Consider the following 16,751-nt stretch of genomic DNA (forward strand, 5'->3'; position numbering starts at 1 on the left):
ATACTAGCATGATAGATGTTATTATAAGCAAATTCAGCCATGTTTTTGAGCATTTGCATCATCCTCTCTGATTGCCGGTCAATTTGGAGATGAAAAACCGTACTGAACTTCAACTTAGTACATAAGGCCTTCTACAACTATCCCCAAAATCATGAAGTGAATCAAGAATTTTGGTTCGATATGATCGAGACTGGTACCCTGTGCAGTCGTACAATCTCCCGGATATACAACTCTTCCAAATTCTCCAGCGTCTGATTGATTCGAATGGGTAGAAAGTATGTCGATTTGGTGAGTCTGTCGAAGATCACTCAAATTGCATGTTGTTGTCAGGCCCTAGATAAACCCACCATGAAGTTCATCGTAATTTTATCGCATTTTCACTATGAGATCTCCATCTACTGCATCATACCAACAGGTATCTGATGCTCGATCTTGACTTGCTGACAAGTCAAGCATCTTGAGATATACCTAGCAATGTAATATATTAATCCTTGAGATACCATAAAAACATCCAAAAATCTATTTAACACCACTTACCTCGCGATCTCCCATTTCATTTTATTCCATCAATACCTTCGATGTAGGCCCTTATACATCTTTGTACTACTCGGATGTACAATGTACTTGGACCTTTGAGCTTCTTCTAGTAGTCTTTTCCTCAATTTGAAGTCATTCGGTACCCAAATCCTCTCTTTCATTCATAAGCGCCTATTTTCTTTTAGTCTAAAAGAGCTACTGAGCGAGTGCCTTTAGCTTTTCACACTGAGGATCTTCCTTCTATGCCTCGATAATTCAGGCGATGAACTCTGGCTAGATTGTCATACTGGATAATCTGATAGTTTCAGAATCATCAGAAAAGGGCTTCCAGTCAACAAAGTCTTCTAATAGTTTCCACCCTCTTCTCATTAGACTGAACAAGGTCCTACTTGCCTTACGGCTAAGAGTGTCAGCCACGACGTTGGCCTTTACTGGTAGATATGAGATGGTAAATTTGTAATCCTTAATAAACTCTAACCAACATCGCTACACCATGTTGAGTTCTTTCTAAGAGAACATGCATTTCAGACTCTTATAATCTGTAAATACCTTGAACTGCTCTCCATATAGATAATGTCACCATATCTTCAGTGCAAACACTATGCCAGCCAACTTCAGATTATGTGTAGGATAATTTTTTTCGTGGGTCTTCAACTATTGAGATGCGTAAGTTATAACCTTTTTGTGGTGTATCAAGACACATCCCATGCATGTTCCTGAGGCATCTGTATCTACCACAAAGCCGCCATGACTAGATGGCAAGGTCAATACTAGAGCCATTGTGAGCTTCTCCTTTAAAGTTTGAAAGCTCTTCTTGCACTTTTCGGTCCACTCGAACTTGGCTCCTTTTCGTAGGAGCTTGGTCATAGGCAAGGCTACCCGTGAAAAGTTCTAGATAAATCATTCGTAGTAGCCTAACAACCCAAGAAAGCTCTTAATACCACTGACATTCTTTGGTTGTTCTCAATTCAATTCTACATCCAACTATTACATTATCTGAGACTTACTTATTAGAATCCAACAAAATGTGATTTTTTTCATATTTAATTCTTAAAAAGTTTCATGAAAATGATATTTACCTTCGCAGGGTCTACAAAAACACCATCTTTTGAGATCACATGACCCAAGAACATGACTTTTTCAAGCCAGAACTCATATTTAGAAAACTTAGCATAAAGCTGATGTTCCTTGAGTGTTTCCAACACTGTCCTCAATTGATCTCGATGCTATTCCCTACCCTCGGAATGTACCAAGATATCATCTGTGAAAACAATCATGAAAGAATCTAAGTAGGGACTAAATACCCAATTTATCAAATCCATAAATAGAGCTGAAAATTTTGTGAGTCTGAAAGGTATCATCGCAAACTCATAATGTCTATACCTTGTCCTGAAAGACATATTCAGGATATCATCATCCTTGACTCAGAGCTGATGGCAGTCAAACTGGTGATTGATCTTTAAGAACACCCTCGCTTTCTGCAACTGGTCGAACATGTCCTTGATACGGGGCAAAGAGTACTTTTTTTTATGGTAGCCTGGTTAAGCATCTTATAGTCAATGCATAACCTCATCAAAACATCCTTCTTTTTAAAGAATAAAAATACACTTGGTCGTACAAAGCCCCTCTCCATCAACTCTTGCAGTTGCTTCTTCAACTCCTCGAGCTCCGTTGGTGCCACATCCTCAAATACTTCTGAGTCTTTAGTGTAGAGATGACCTGGCTCTTCAGAAAATATCTAGAGAGTCTGAATTCTACCTTCGGAAGATCTGATTGAGATAATACAACCTTCCCTTACCAGCATAGAATATAAGCATATTGCTCACACAATCAGTCCATACCCAAAATTATATTGTACTCAATCATATCGAGCAAAATCAAATCTGCAAGTAAGTTATGACCCTCTAACTCTATGTCTATATCTGGCACATATGTCACACACATAGTGTTAAAACTAATTGGATTATACACATCTAAGGCATGGTTTAATGGTTTAACATTCACCCTTAATTGTTTGGAAAAGTCAAAAGATATGAATGAATTTGTTGCACTATAATCAAATAGAGCAAGAGCAGCTTTACCAGCGACAAATATAATACCTTGTACTAGGTCATCCTTCTTCATTATTCCATCGTGGTGGCATAAATGTGTCCTAACACCTTTTTCCGGGTGGTCTATTATTGTTGTTGTTGTCTTCTTCTAGATGTCTGCCTCTACATATATGTTGCCTTTCTGCAATAATTTCGGGCATTATGACTCATCTTCCTATAATAGTGGCAGGCACTAGTGTTATGAGGGCATGGTTTTCCTTTGTGGAAGCAATTGCACTTTTAACATTATTGGTTCAGCTTCTATAGTGGGTGGTTCCCTCCTTGCTACTTCTGCTCCTTAAATGGTGGTTGCCCCTTTCCACCAGAGAATTATTGCTTATGAATCCACCTTTGCTAGCTGACCTTTTTTATTATTCCCTCAGAGTGGTGGCCACTTCAATGGCATCATGGAAGGTTGATGATCGATTGGTCATCACCCGATATCTCAAACCATCATTGAGTGAAGCTAACTTCTCGAGCAGTGTCTGACCATTTCCTAGCATTCCCCCTTCAGCCTATAAGTGTCGAAGTTTGTATGCCTATCATCAGGCACATGCAGTACACAAAAAACCCATTCAATCTCTTCAAACGAGCTCTCAACCAATTATGGATCAGCCTTTCCCGAGAAGGTCGGTGGGTCAAGCTTTAGGAACTTCTCGTAAGCCACTGGGTCATGGTTATGGTTTGCACTAGCAATTACGACCTGCTCATTCTAGCTTTGCAAATGCACATTCATAGTCTGGGCAAGGTTGTTAAGAGCATGCATGATGAAGCGCCTCTATTTTTGCCAATCATTTGTTGTGTTCACGTTCATATTTGCTCTTTGATACATCTACACCCAAGCCATTAAGAAACTAATTATGATCTAAACCCTTAAACCATTTATGTAGTGTCCCTAGAAAATTTTTTTTCAAATTCTCATTTGCACAGTATAAATATCAATCATTACAACATATTAAATAATTAAGTTGAATTATACTTACAAAGTGTTGTTGGGTTGATGGACGAGCCATAAACCATAATTTTTGTCCCTGGCTCTGATACCAAAGTTGTAACACCCCTAAAATTTAACCAAAAAATATAGCAATTTTTTTTTTTAATACAAGGAAAACATTAGTTTTGGTTTTTGTTAGAATTATGGGTTGGTTACAGGTGTTTACATCAGACACAACCATTCTATCCTTCAACTTAACTCAATCATCACATTGATTAATAAATAAATTGTTTACATTGAGTCTCAAAAAAATAAATAATGTTCAAACAATATCACAAACACTTAGAAATTAGGAGATCATGGCACCACCAGCAGTATCCCTTAACCGCTCCAGCATTGTTCATTCTTGACATGCAAATTTATAATATATGTGGGTTAGACTTTACAAGTCTTAGTAGAAATAAGTTAGAGTGTGTGTCCAAAGTACCAAGTATTCATGAGCATGCATCATACAGAACATATAGAAGCATTATTAATTTATTCACTCTAAAAATGTATAAAACAACATGCAACAATAAGTTAGGACATGCAAATCTTCATTACACAGTAGATACACCACTAGGACACCATTCAGTACCAATTATCTGAAGTAAAGTTGCTCAAGTAAAGACTTTTATTTCTCTTGGTTACCCCTATGGGTACTCGCAGTTTGCTTACATCGTAACAAATGGTATCATTTTGGGGTTTATTATGCTATGTATTTTAGTACTTCTAATGACTATTTGAAACAAATTTCAAAAAGGGCAATATAATGACCGATAAAAAACCCCTTGAGGTCAAAATAAACAGGATGCATCTGACTTATGTAGAAGATAAAGGACATTGTAAAACTTGTAAAATTTAGATATTTTAAATAAATAAAGAATTCAGCTTTATCATTGAATTAGAAATGTATTTCTATTTTTTATTTATAAGTATTGGTATCATACACGCTCAATTACCCAGTTCTGGCTAACAAGGGTAAAATTAGTATTTTAGAACTATTTCAGACAAAATATTGTTACAGATTTAAATAATCATCGCAATTAACTATTTTAGTGAGTCACAAACTCATCTAGGTATTTTTGAGGCGTTTTGAACTTAACTAGATACATTTCAATGCCCTTCAAAAAAATTTCTTAAAATGGGTATTTTGGTTATAAAACAAATTTTGACAAATATTTTAATCAACAAATTATGATTTTAGAAAGTACCCAAACCAGGAACTATTTAAATTTAGTATAATTAATTAATGCAGATAAAATGTAAGAAACTATTTTGAAAAAAAAATGGGGATTTTATTATGAACCCGAATTCTATACGGGTTGGACCCAAATGGATTGATCCAAACATAAAATTTTAAGCATTTTATACAATAAAACAATTATTATATTCTATTTTTTTATCATGGCTTTGTTTTAAAATAAAGATTGTTTAAAAATAATGTTTTATTAGTAACTAGGTTAGGTTTTAAATTTTTATTTATTTATTATTATTATTTTATATATGTCGTTTGGTTTAAGACCAAATCGAACCCGATTCGGGACCTAGTTTGGTTTGTTCGTGCAAGGGAGAGAAAACCTCTTTCTTCCGTAATTTCACGCATTTCCCCATTTCTTTCTCTTCTCACCTAAGCCGACCCCCCACTCTCTTTTGACCCTCTCTTTTTTCTCTGAGAGCGGTGGCCGACCCCCATCGCCACCCAGCTTCAGTGAACACCACCATGGGCGCCTGCCCTCTTCTCTTATTCTCCCTCCTCCATGAGGACGACATCACCCCCAACACAGTCGAAGGTCCCTTTGCTTTTCTTCCTTTCTCATTCCATTTCATCTGAACACCCATTTTCCTTTCTCATTCCATTTCATCTCAACTCAGCCACTGACATGCATGAACCATCCACGAGAGCATCACCATTGCTGAAATTCCATGCATCTTGGAGCTGCCGCCCCTCTCAGTATGGAGTTTGGGTGTTGGAAAACCCCATCTCTTCTACTCCTTCTCCTCTATAGCCGACCATTACTTGCGGTATTTGGAGTTTGGTGCCACCCGCCGACCACCATTGATGCTAAGTCTAGAAAATTGATCCCACAACCACTTTCGACACCCATTTTGGTGAGTCAGAGCCCTTCTCTCCTTCTCCCTATTTTTTTCCCCTTATTTTCTCTTATTTCCAATTTTTTATGAATTTTTTATTAGCTGATTTATCGATTTGGAGGTTCTTTGGATTCCTTGCGCCATTGCTACATGGGAAATCATGTCCCGGCATCTTCGTGCCCACTTCCTCCATACTTGGTGTGATTAGGTAAATTTTCTATACCTCATCCTTTTTTTCCTTCTTATTTCATCGATCTTAATGTGGATTTCACTAGCCAGTTTGCCTAATTAAGGCTTATTTGGGGTTTTATGCATGTTTTCCTACATAAAGATCCATGCCCAGCAGATCAAGATCATTCCCATTTTTGAGATTTTGCTTGGTGTTGTGTGTCGCACACCAAGTATTTGGTGTTTTGCCTATGCGGCAAATCTGTTGCAGTTTTCGTTGGACTTCTTGGTTTTTGAGTTTTGCTACTTTTTTCATCGTATCACAAAAGTAGGATTCTTAAACTAAATTTGTAGAATATAGATTCTTGTTGTTTGGTATTAATCTAGTGTGTTTTGACATTTTGTTTTGTAAGAATCATAGTGTAGTGCATCTTTAGAAAATTAAGTGTAGAAATGCATAATTCGATAGTTTTGCTTGAATTGAATTAGCAATTGCATTGATTTTGGTTATGAGCATAATTAGCATAATGTATTAACACTGATAAGCATGTTGTATAGTTTTTGAAATTTGAATATGTCTTGAGAATTTCACCGTTCGCTAAGTGTTCGGTGAAATTCCTATGTGAGACCGAATTCCATAATTGAATGTGCTTTCTAACAGAGTTTCAAAAGGATTTTTAAATATCGTATATGCATATTTGAAATTGTCTTTCGAAACAGGTTTTATAATGTTATAGATATATTGTTGATTTCGTAGTTTGCATCATAAATATGCACTTGAGAGTGCGCGAATGTGCATAGTTAACCATGTTAATATGTACATCGCAGGTGCGGTCTTCGCACATACACATGCATAGTTGATGTTTGCAAATGGAATGTGCTTAGAAGAATTTAATAATTTAGTAGAAATAGTAAACATGCTTATCATATATATTGCATTGTGCTGATTTAATTGCAGATATGAAAAAGAAAAAATAAATGATACTTATTGCTAGCTATCGCTTGTTGCTAGAAAAGTCATGAGCATCGAAAACAATGCAAATTGCAAATCGGGTGTATATCCATGGTAGGTATGTGGTGCACATGCATCACACCATAAATTTATTTTTATTTTATACAATATTTTTCTGCTAATACATGTCACTTAGTTGTGGATATCTAGGACTATTGTGACTGTAGTTCAAAGATCATGTTGAGCATGATTTGAATGTATGAGAATAGAAGTGCTTTTCTTGTTGTGGTTCAGTAGATCATATTCGTTATGATTTTAGATAGCGGAATATAGAGTGTGTTTGCTGCAAGTACATGTTTGAGCATGTAGTGTGTGAAATAAATAATGCTTTATTGATGTGATTGACATGTCTATTGTGAATGCTTGTATGAAATGATAATTTGGTAAAGCATGTTGATGTGATATTTGAAAACAATAATTTTAAAACCAAGAATTGTGCACCAAATGATAATTTTAAAACCAGTTCTTGCACTCGTTGTAGAGTAGCAAGTCGGATTGTCTCCTCAAGGAACGGAACTTAGGCAATACAATTCACTGAAACTTTACTTTATTAATACCTCAAAAAAGAAAAATAATTATAATTATAATGCTAACTAAAATAAAAATAAAACAATAAAAATCAACTATTCTAAACTAATTTCAGGGACTCTTGAACAAAATCCAAGGAGATTTAGAAAAATATTTGATCAACTCAGCCCACCCTCCTCCTTGTTCGTGGCTCGACTAGACAAACTAGTAAAATAAAAATAGCAAACTATTATGTCCTATTCTAAACCATTAATGAAATAAATAATGAATAAAAGAATTAATCAAATCTAACTACACTATATAAATAACTGGAATAAACAAACAATAACGAATGAATTATCTAAACTAAGAAATACTACAATTATCAAGTAAAGCAGAATATCGATTATTATAAAATTAAATCTAAATTATCTATTGGTTACTAAATTAACTAATTATCAAAATTTAACTAAATGCAATTAAATGGTTGAAAAGTAAGACAACTAATCTAACATGAAATTAACAAGGATTAAAAGAAACTAACTAACTAACCTAATCTAATCAAGAAGCAATTAACAGAAAAATACAAGATTTAAGATTTAAAATTATCATGCTAACTAAATAGATAAAAAGAATAACTAAACTAATAACTAATGGATCTAACAATTAACTGAACATTAAAAGATTCAATCTAACATACAAACTGATCTGGAACAATACCAAAAACTAAAATATCAAAACTACTAAATAATTGATGAATTAAAACTAAAAAAATAAGAAATAGGCAACTAATTAATTCAACAAACTAATCTACAAGATTAAAATTAAATCTAAACTAACTAACGTGAATCACATAAATCTAAATCTAACTAATGAATTATAACTAACATTATCTACAAAAAATCACAATTAAAAAAAAATAATATTATGAACTATGCTTAATTAAAAGAAAATCAATAATTAATCAAAGAAACAAATTTAGCTAAACTAATTTAACTAATCTAACTAATACCTTAATTAAACTAATTTAATTTCTAATGACATTAAACTAAATATAATGCTAATCTAATTAATGTAAAAATAGGATTTAACAACAATTAAAAATACTAATTAAAACAAGAATTAACGATAATTAGCATTCAGCTGAAAATGCAATTTATCTAATTAAGCAACAGTAACAAATACAGCAATAAGACGCCCCTCTCTATGCTGGACGTCCCCTTATAAAGAGAATTTTATAACAAATTACAAAAGGGCGTAATTAGAACTATTTCTAAAAAGCTACCTAAAACTTTTTAAATTTCCTAAAAACATCCTATGCCACTTCTAGGAGGACTTTTTGGAATTTTTTCTAATTGGATCTTTGGAGCTGGGTTTAATTGGAATATGGATCAGATCTAAAGGTCTATTGGCATGGTTTTGGAGCGGATCTGAATCCAATTTGTATTGGTACAAATCTAATTTCCTAGAAAAGGCTCTAATTTCCTCATTTAAACTCGGATTTTGATGAAATTCGAACTGAAGCTCTTTCATACCTAAAACAGCATAAACATGGGTACTTAAGCTATAAAAGTTCATATAAATGCATGAATTTATGATAATATGATATGCATTTTATGCATTATCACATGTCATGTATGTAAAGTATGAATTCTGAATATATGCTTTGAAATGAATAAATCATGTGTGAGAACATGAATACATTATAATATGTCTTGTTTGTGTGTTGAATTATGATGTAACATTTATTAAGCATGAGAAATTGAATCATCTATGACATGTTCATGCATAAAAACATATGTGAAAGAGTCATGCATAGGGCATGTTGTAATTGATATCATGCATGAAAACATGTGTAGAATAAATCATGACATGATAGGATCATGCATAAAGGCAAATTTTAATATATCATGTAGTATGCATGAGAGCATAGTTACAATATGACATATAGCATACATGAGAGCATGTAAGGTTAGGTCATTCATATGGCATTGACTGTTTAGTCATGCATGAGGGCATGAACTATTGATATCATGCATAAGGGCATGAGAGAGTTATCCTGTGAGATAATGACACTTGACTGTGATGTACGACTTAATAATAAAGATAACCCTAGTCCATGGGTCCATTTGAGGCACCGGTAAAGTTGGCCTCTCTGAGATGGTTGGCTCTGTCCCAATCTCTTATCCTTTTAGAAGAGAAAAGGAAGGTACAAGCATCGTGTGACATATTAAGTTTTTGAGGGCTGAAGGTGTCTTTTGTTCCCGTCCCACGAAGTTTAAGGGACATGTCTAACAATGAGTCCTAAGTGGTAGTACCATAGCTCTGCAGAGTTTAGGATGCATGCTCGATTTTTTATTGGTGATTTTGGTTTGTCGTAGGCCAAGACCTGGGACCGTGAGTCCGTTCTCCCAACCGCTACATTGTAAGGCTTAATCGCTCGAAAGAGAAGCAATTAAACCATAGAAGGGCAAATAAAATACATAAAATAATAAATACTCTTATGGTTGTTTCTAGATGTCTATACCCTCTTTTGTACTAGATGAGTTTGAATAAACAAGAGAAATAATAACTTAGATTTTTTTAGAATCACTACTATCATATGCATAAACATACATGTAGAGATTACAAAGGTTTGCATATGTCATTGCATATGATTTTTCATGTGAATGAAAAAGATATTTTTATGGTCATATGATTGACCTGTTGATACAAGTCACGAGCTTGTTTGTTGTATGTGAGGTGTTTGTGTGTGTGTGTGTGACACACAGGAAAGGTCGAATCAAGGTATGTTCCTTATATATCTGAATGCAACAGTGCATTAATGTTCTGAGAATGGATATGAGAATCAATAATTTAGATAATGCATATCATAGTCATGAGTTGGACATGAGTATGCGCTTTTTAGGGATAAAGAAAGTGAAAGTTATATTTTTATGGACTGTTATATTTTATTTCACCTTGAAACATGCCTTGAGTTGTGTATTTTTATTCATTTATATGAACACCTGTCATGGATATGAATGAATATAATGTTTAATGCCATGAATGAGAATAAATGTGAGTTTGAGTTTTATGCATACAACTTATGCAATTATGAATGTCATGGAATGAATGATGATAAATATGATTGAATGTTATGTGCATGTTTTGATGTGGATTCCCTTGACCCTCATTTTTTTAAATGATGGGAATCACACTTTGATTGTACCATTACAAACTTGATATGTATTCTCAAAGTTTAGTTTTGGGTTTTCTAAGGGTAAATGGTTGATGCCCTATAATATTACATATAACCTCGTGAATATGTAAGCAAAGTACAGGTTGCTGCATGGTTGAAGACTCCACTCTTACCTATTACGATCCCTAGAGGATCCAGCCAATTTTTTATTTTATGGTTATAAACTTGTAACATTTTAACTCTTTTATGTCTGGATATTTATGTTTGAAGAATTGTAATATTTTGGAATGAGAATATTTTTAAATTTTGTCTTTCCACTTATGTAATGGTTATGCTTATGATTTAAAAATTTTAAATATTTATGTAACTCCTCACTTGTCTTAAACCTTAAATGAATTTTGTTTTTCATATTTTTCTATGTATGAAGGTCCTTAGAGTAATAACCTCAATCAAGTTGTGTCTATGCACGATTTTAGATTGAATCTAATACTACGAGGCTAATATATACCCGCGCTTGTGCTCAGGTGGACAGTCTAGTATTTGGAACAGTTGGAATGTATCCATAGATGAACTTGTTGACATATTACTTTCGAGAATCATGCAAAATTTTTGTAATAAATAAAAAGTTTTAAATTTTTCTCAAAATTTTGGGTTTGAGAGAGTTTTAAAAAGGTTGGTTTTTTTAGAAACGTTACAGATATACTACCTAGGATGATTTGATAGTCCGATTTTCTAACTCTGTGGTCGTGGGACCAATTGAGCCATTGTCACTCACAATATAATAAAAGAACTGCCCAACAAAGTTTGTACTATCTACACTCTCCAAGGTAGCTCGAGACTGAATGAGTTAACAATTATCTATATTAGGGAGTTTGTTACATTTTCTCACATGTGCCTACATAATTTGGCATCCAGGGCTCAATAGCCCAAATACCTCCTTTCAGGGTAACCTATACCCATTGCCTTTTTGGCATAAGCAACATACTACACAATTATGGTAGTTTTTTATGATATAATTTTGCTTATTCAATTTAACTCATCCAGTGTGCTCCAGTACCTTTAAACCAGTCGAACACCAAAAAAGAAAACCCCTGTGTCATTAGACTCGTCGCACATTTATTTAGGTTATTTGAGTATGCATATTAATTTTGTAAAAATTTAGGTGTACATGTCATACCTTACGATCTTTTTCATTTACATGCCCAATTCTGGGCAACACATGTGTGCATCATATTACAACACTATCACAAACATACAATACATAACGACATAACACATGCTCATATGACGCCACAATGGTTCATCTAAACCGCAAGCTCACCTATGCCATCATCTGCATATCCTTTCATACCCGTTCATCGGGTTCATCGAGCATGTTCCCAGATACTTATTAACCCTTTCAGGCTCAATGTACACGTGTAAGCATACTTAATAAAACTTAGGTTCCATTTGCATATCAAGCATACCCCATAAAAATCCAGATTTCAACATTGATAGCATACGTAACAAAAAAATTCAGGTTCCATTTGCATATCAAGCGTACCCGATAAAAATCCAGATTTAATATGCCTCTCATAGCATGTTTAATAAAATTCAGATTCAATAAGCATAACAAGCACACCCCTGTAAAATTTCAGATTTAATATGCCTATCATAGCAAGCTTAATAAAAAATTAAGTTCAAAACCTCAGATTAGCATGCTAAAAAAAAATAGATTAAATGAGTATAACAAGCATATCCCAGTAAAACTTCAGATTTAATATACCTGTAATAGCATGCTTAGTAGAATTCAAATTCAATGAGCATAACAAGCATACACCAGTAAAACTTCAGATTTAATATACCTGTCATAGCATGCTTAATAAAAATTCAGGTTTAAAGAACATATGATGTATGTTTATGTTCTGATATATATATATATGCACCGATTTTCATCCTGCATATATATATATATATATATATATATATATATATATATATATATATATATATATATATATATATATATATATATATATAGCACAGCATACGCTGCATATGTACATATATATTTTCAAGTCTTAAATGTTTAAGACCCTACTTTATATCAGGAATCAAACTTGTGTATTAAATGAAATTGAAAGTGCTTAAATATACATGCACCAAATTTTTAATGTATGATCCATGCAGCTATCACATGTTCACTGACAGTCCAGTTACAAATTTCGAACCGCACACATGAAACCAGTTTGCCATCTATCATATAAACAATTTAAAAGAATCATAAATCTAAGTGCTCCACTACAAAAAATCTGATTTTCATGACTTCAGATATAGGGATTGATATCAAAAAATCAGTTTTGAAAAGCTGCGATCTCCAAAAGAATCAATGTGTTACTGCCAATAGATGAATCAGTAAATAAAGGTACCCGAGCAAAACTAAGATGTGCAGGTCTGAACCTCAAACTCGACCAGTCACGACCGATGATAGGTTTGACAGACTAAACAACACAGAGAAGGTCAATACATTCAAATCTTTTTCCTGTATATATATAGCATAGTATATACTGTATGTATATGTATATATTCAGATTTAAAATGTGTGTAACCAGCACAGAGAAGACCTATACGTTCATATATATAATCTAACTTGTGTATTAAATGAAATGGAAAGACTTATAGGTTTCTTATTTGGGTATTAAATGCAAAGGAAGGTTTGACAAAATAATCAGCACAGAGAAGACCTATACATTCTCTCTCTCTCTCTCTCTCTCTCTCTATATATATATATATATATATATACGGGAATCACTAGAATGTGAGAACTGGAAATATGAGAACTAATTGTGAACCATTATTTTCATGAATTTTTTGTCCTTTTCTCTTCAATCTAACTGTACGGATGTGATCTACATGCTTGGATTTATAAGAACCCGCTCTTGAATCATGATTTTGATGCATAAACGCGATTTTTTTAAGGATTTAAAATCAATGGCTCATAATCTGTATAAATATTCAAGCATTCAAAAATCACATTTTTCATCGAAAATACATGATCCAATGGTTGATTCCTAGCAAATTCACCATGCCAAGCACATCCACATTATTAGATTTACAAAAAAAGTGTTGAAATGCCCATATTTCTAGTTCTCTCTCTCTCTCTCTCTCTCTCTCTCTCTCTCTCTCTCTCTATATATATATATATATATATATATATATATATATATATATATATATATCGGTTTTGCACATCATTTTGTTTTGTTGATGATTGGCGGTCTTATAAGATCCATGGTGGCAGGCAAACTCGATGAAAGAGTAACAAGCAAACATCATAGGCTCATCCTCCACGTATGGCCCGTGGTGTTCATTCATAGTTCATTAGAAATATCTTCTACTGAACTAACTGAGTAGGAAATTTCGAGTTGCAATGAGGATAGGTCTCTCTCTCTCTCTCTCGCTCTCTCTCTTTGTTAATGTTTCTTCTTTATGTCCATTTACTAACGGCTGCAGGCCATGAATAAGCGATGCTTTTGTCAACCATCCAGTTAAGATCCATATATCTATATATATGGTCCACCCACTAAATAGTCTATCCCTTGTCTTCCCCTTCAAAATATGTATGTTAGATATATTTTTTTTGGCAAACCTGACCATATAAATGTGAAAGCTATGATTGAAAACGTGTGATTAGACTCTTGGATAAAAAAAATTTGATGTGTAGGTAAGATTTTATAACATAAAAAATTTTAGAATCGTTGATTTTTGGATCCTTGTAAAATTCTATCTATATATTAATAAAGTTTGATCAAAGAGTATTCATATGTTTTCAACCATGGAGATCATATCCATATGACCAGATTTGCCAAAAAACATATCTAACATGCATATTTTGAAGGAGATGATAGTGGGTGGACCATCCCCCCTTCTCTCTATCTATATATAAGGTTTTCAAATTGTTTTTCTAAATTTCTAACCTTTGTATTCGGCATGCTCAATTTGCTAGAAAATGACACTTGGATAATGTTTTTTGATAAAAAACTTAAAATTTTAAGCCTTGAATATTTATGATTTATAAAAAATTTACACCATCGATTTTCAAACCTTATAAAAACCTACTTGTGCATTAGACTCAAATGATGAAAGAGTTTATTATTATAAAATCAAACACATGGAACACATCTAAATAGACATATTTGAGAAAAACATAGAAAAGAACCCTTCAAAATCCTAATAGGCAGCGGTAGGCATGAATTGGTGTAGGCAGCTACTCTCTCTCTCTCTCTCTCTCTCTCTCTCTCTATATATATATATATATATATATATATATATATATATATATATATATATATAAAGGTGATAGCTGCTAATCACTTTTCTAGCTAATCGTCAGTTAATTGGGCTTTTAAAAGGGTTTTCCATATTTCCCTTAAATCTGACCATAATAATTGGCTCTCTCTCTCTACATGCTTGATTTATAGGAATTACTCTTGGATCATCCGATTTTGATGCATAGGTAGATTTTTATAAGGTTTAAAAATTGACGGTTTAAGATTTTAATAAATATTCAAGACTTAAAAAATCATATTTTTTATCTAAAAAACATGATTCACGTGTTGTTACCAAATAAATTAACCATATTGAACACATTTATATGGCCATATTTAAGGAAAACATGAAAAAAAAACTAGTTAGCTAGTGTTTAGCTAGAAAAGTGGTTAGCCAGCCACCACCTTCTCATATATATCTCTTGGGTATCCTAGTCAAAGGTTATTCCAGCAGGTTACTTCAAGGTTCTATGATTTAAATGTTTCATTTCAGATCTTTCACGATATACCCAAACTAAGGGCTTTTGGTACGTATGATCAAGGACACTCGCAATCTAGAGTTACCTATCGATATACCCAAGCTAAGAGCTTCTAGTATATGATAGAGGAGATCTTTTGATCCAATAAAGTGAGACAAGGGAGTTTGAAAACTTTTGCACACACAAAGTTAGAGGGACTCTAAGCCTAGAAAGAAGAGGGTAAAAGGAGGAGCGAGCATACATGAAACATCTTATCATGGTTTAACCAGGTTGATCCTTGTAGATGAGATAGCTAAGGGTGAAAATTTTAAGGCTAAGATAACCAATTTATGAGATAGCTATGGGTGAAAATTTTAATTTCAAAGATCTATGTGTCAAGTAGATCCCTAGCAATGTTTTTGTATGAAAAAGGTGTTCAGGATTCAAGAATTTCTAAGAAAAGGCTTTCTTGAAAAGATCTTAACAATGGAGGAAAGCGGGTCCTATCTCGATTGCCAAAAAGATTTATGTTGATGAGAAAATTCACTAACAAAGTTTTAAAATATTTTTAAAAAAAATTTTAGAACAAAATATGTTTGTAAACTTACTTTCATTAAAAAGGTGATAGGATCCGCCCACTCAGTATGAGGTTAAACTATTCCATCCCAAATGACAAAGTATAATTCAACTAAGGTTGAGATCTTTTACTTGAGAAAATCTTATCCCAAGCCTTCTTGAATCCTCAGAGAGCACATGTGAGGAAAGCTTGGATGGTGGTCCCACCCAAGCCAAGCCCGATAAAGAAAAGTGTGTATTTAGTTAGGAAAAGCAAGATTTTCAAGAAAAAAATAAAAAAAAAAACAAAAAACTTGGGAATAGAATCAAGAAATTAAAAAAATGGGCAAAACAAGAAGTAGAAAGAAGTTACTTTAGTTTTGAAGAAACACTAGACCCTTTTTGGTTTGACTTTGTCAGTGCATTTATGTCCCATGCACGAACAAGGTGGAATTCTGACAATGTTCTTGGGTTATAACCAAGTTTATTTTTGTAGGAAAAGGGGTTTTCTCACAAGAATATGTGTTTCTTGGAATAAAGATTCCAAGAACAAAGAATAATGGGTAAGAAAGACTAAACAATGTAAATAAAATATTTGAATTGAATGAAAGAGAGTGAGTCTTGAATTATACCTCGGAGGCCTCTCCCTAAAAGATGAAGGTTGTATAGATTGATCTTTGATTATAAGCATGGGCGACACTTCGAGATAGAGAAAGAAAGAATGAGAGAGAGAAGAGAGATTTAGAAACCGAAGAAAAATCTCACTTCAAATATTGAAAATACACAAATTTCAAAGGGATAAGGGACTCAGATCTCAAGGGAGCTCGGGATTGACCGACGATGGAAATAGGGGGGAGGGAAAGCCTATT

The sequence above is a fragment of the Nuphar pumila genome, chromosome 13 (genome assembly GCF_984573655.1).
Source record: "Nuphar pumila chromosome 13, dmNupPumi1.hap1.1, whole genome shotgun sequence".
NCBI classification, from domain to species: domain Eukaryota; kingdom Viridiplantae; phylum Streptophyta; class Magnoliopsida; order Nymphaeales; family Nymphaeaceae; genus Nuphar; species Nuphar pumila.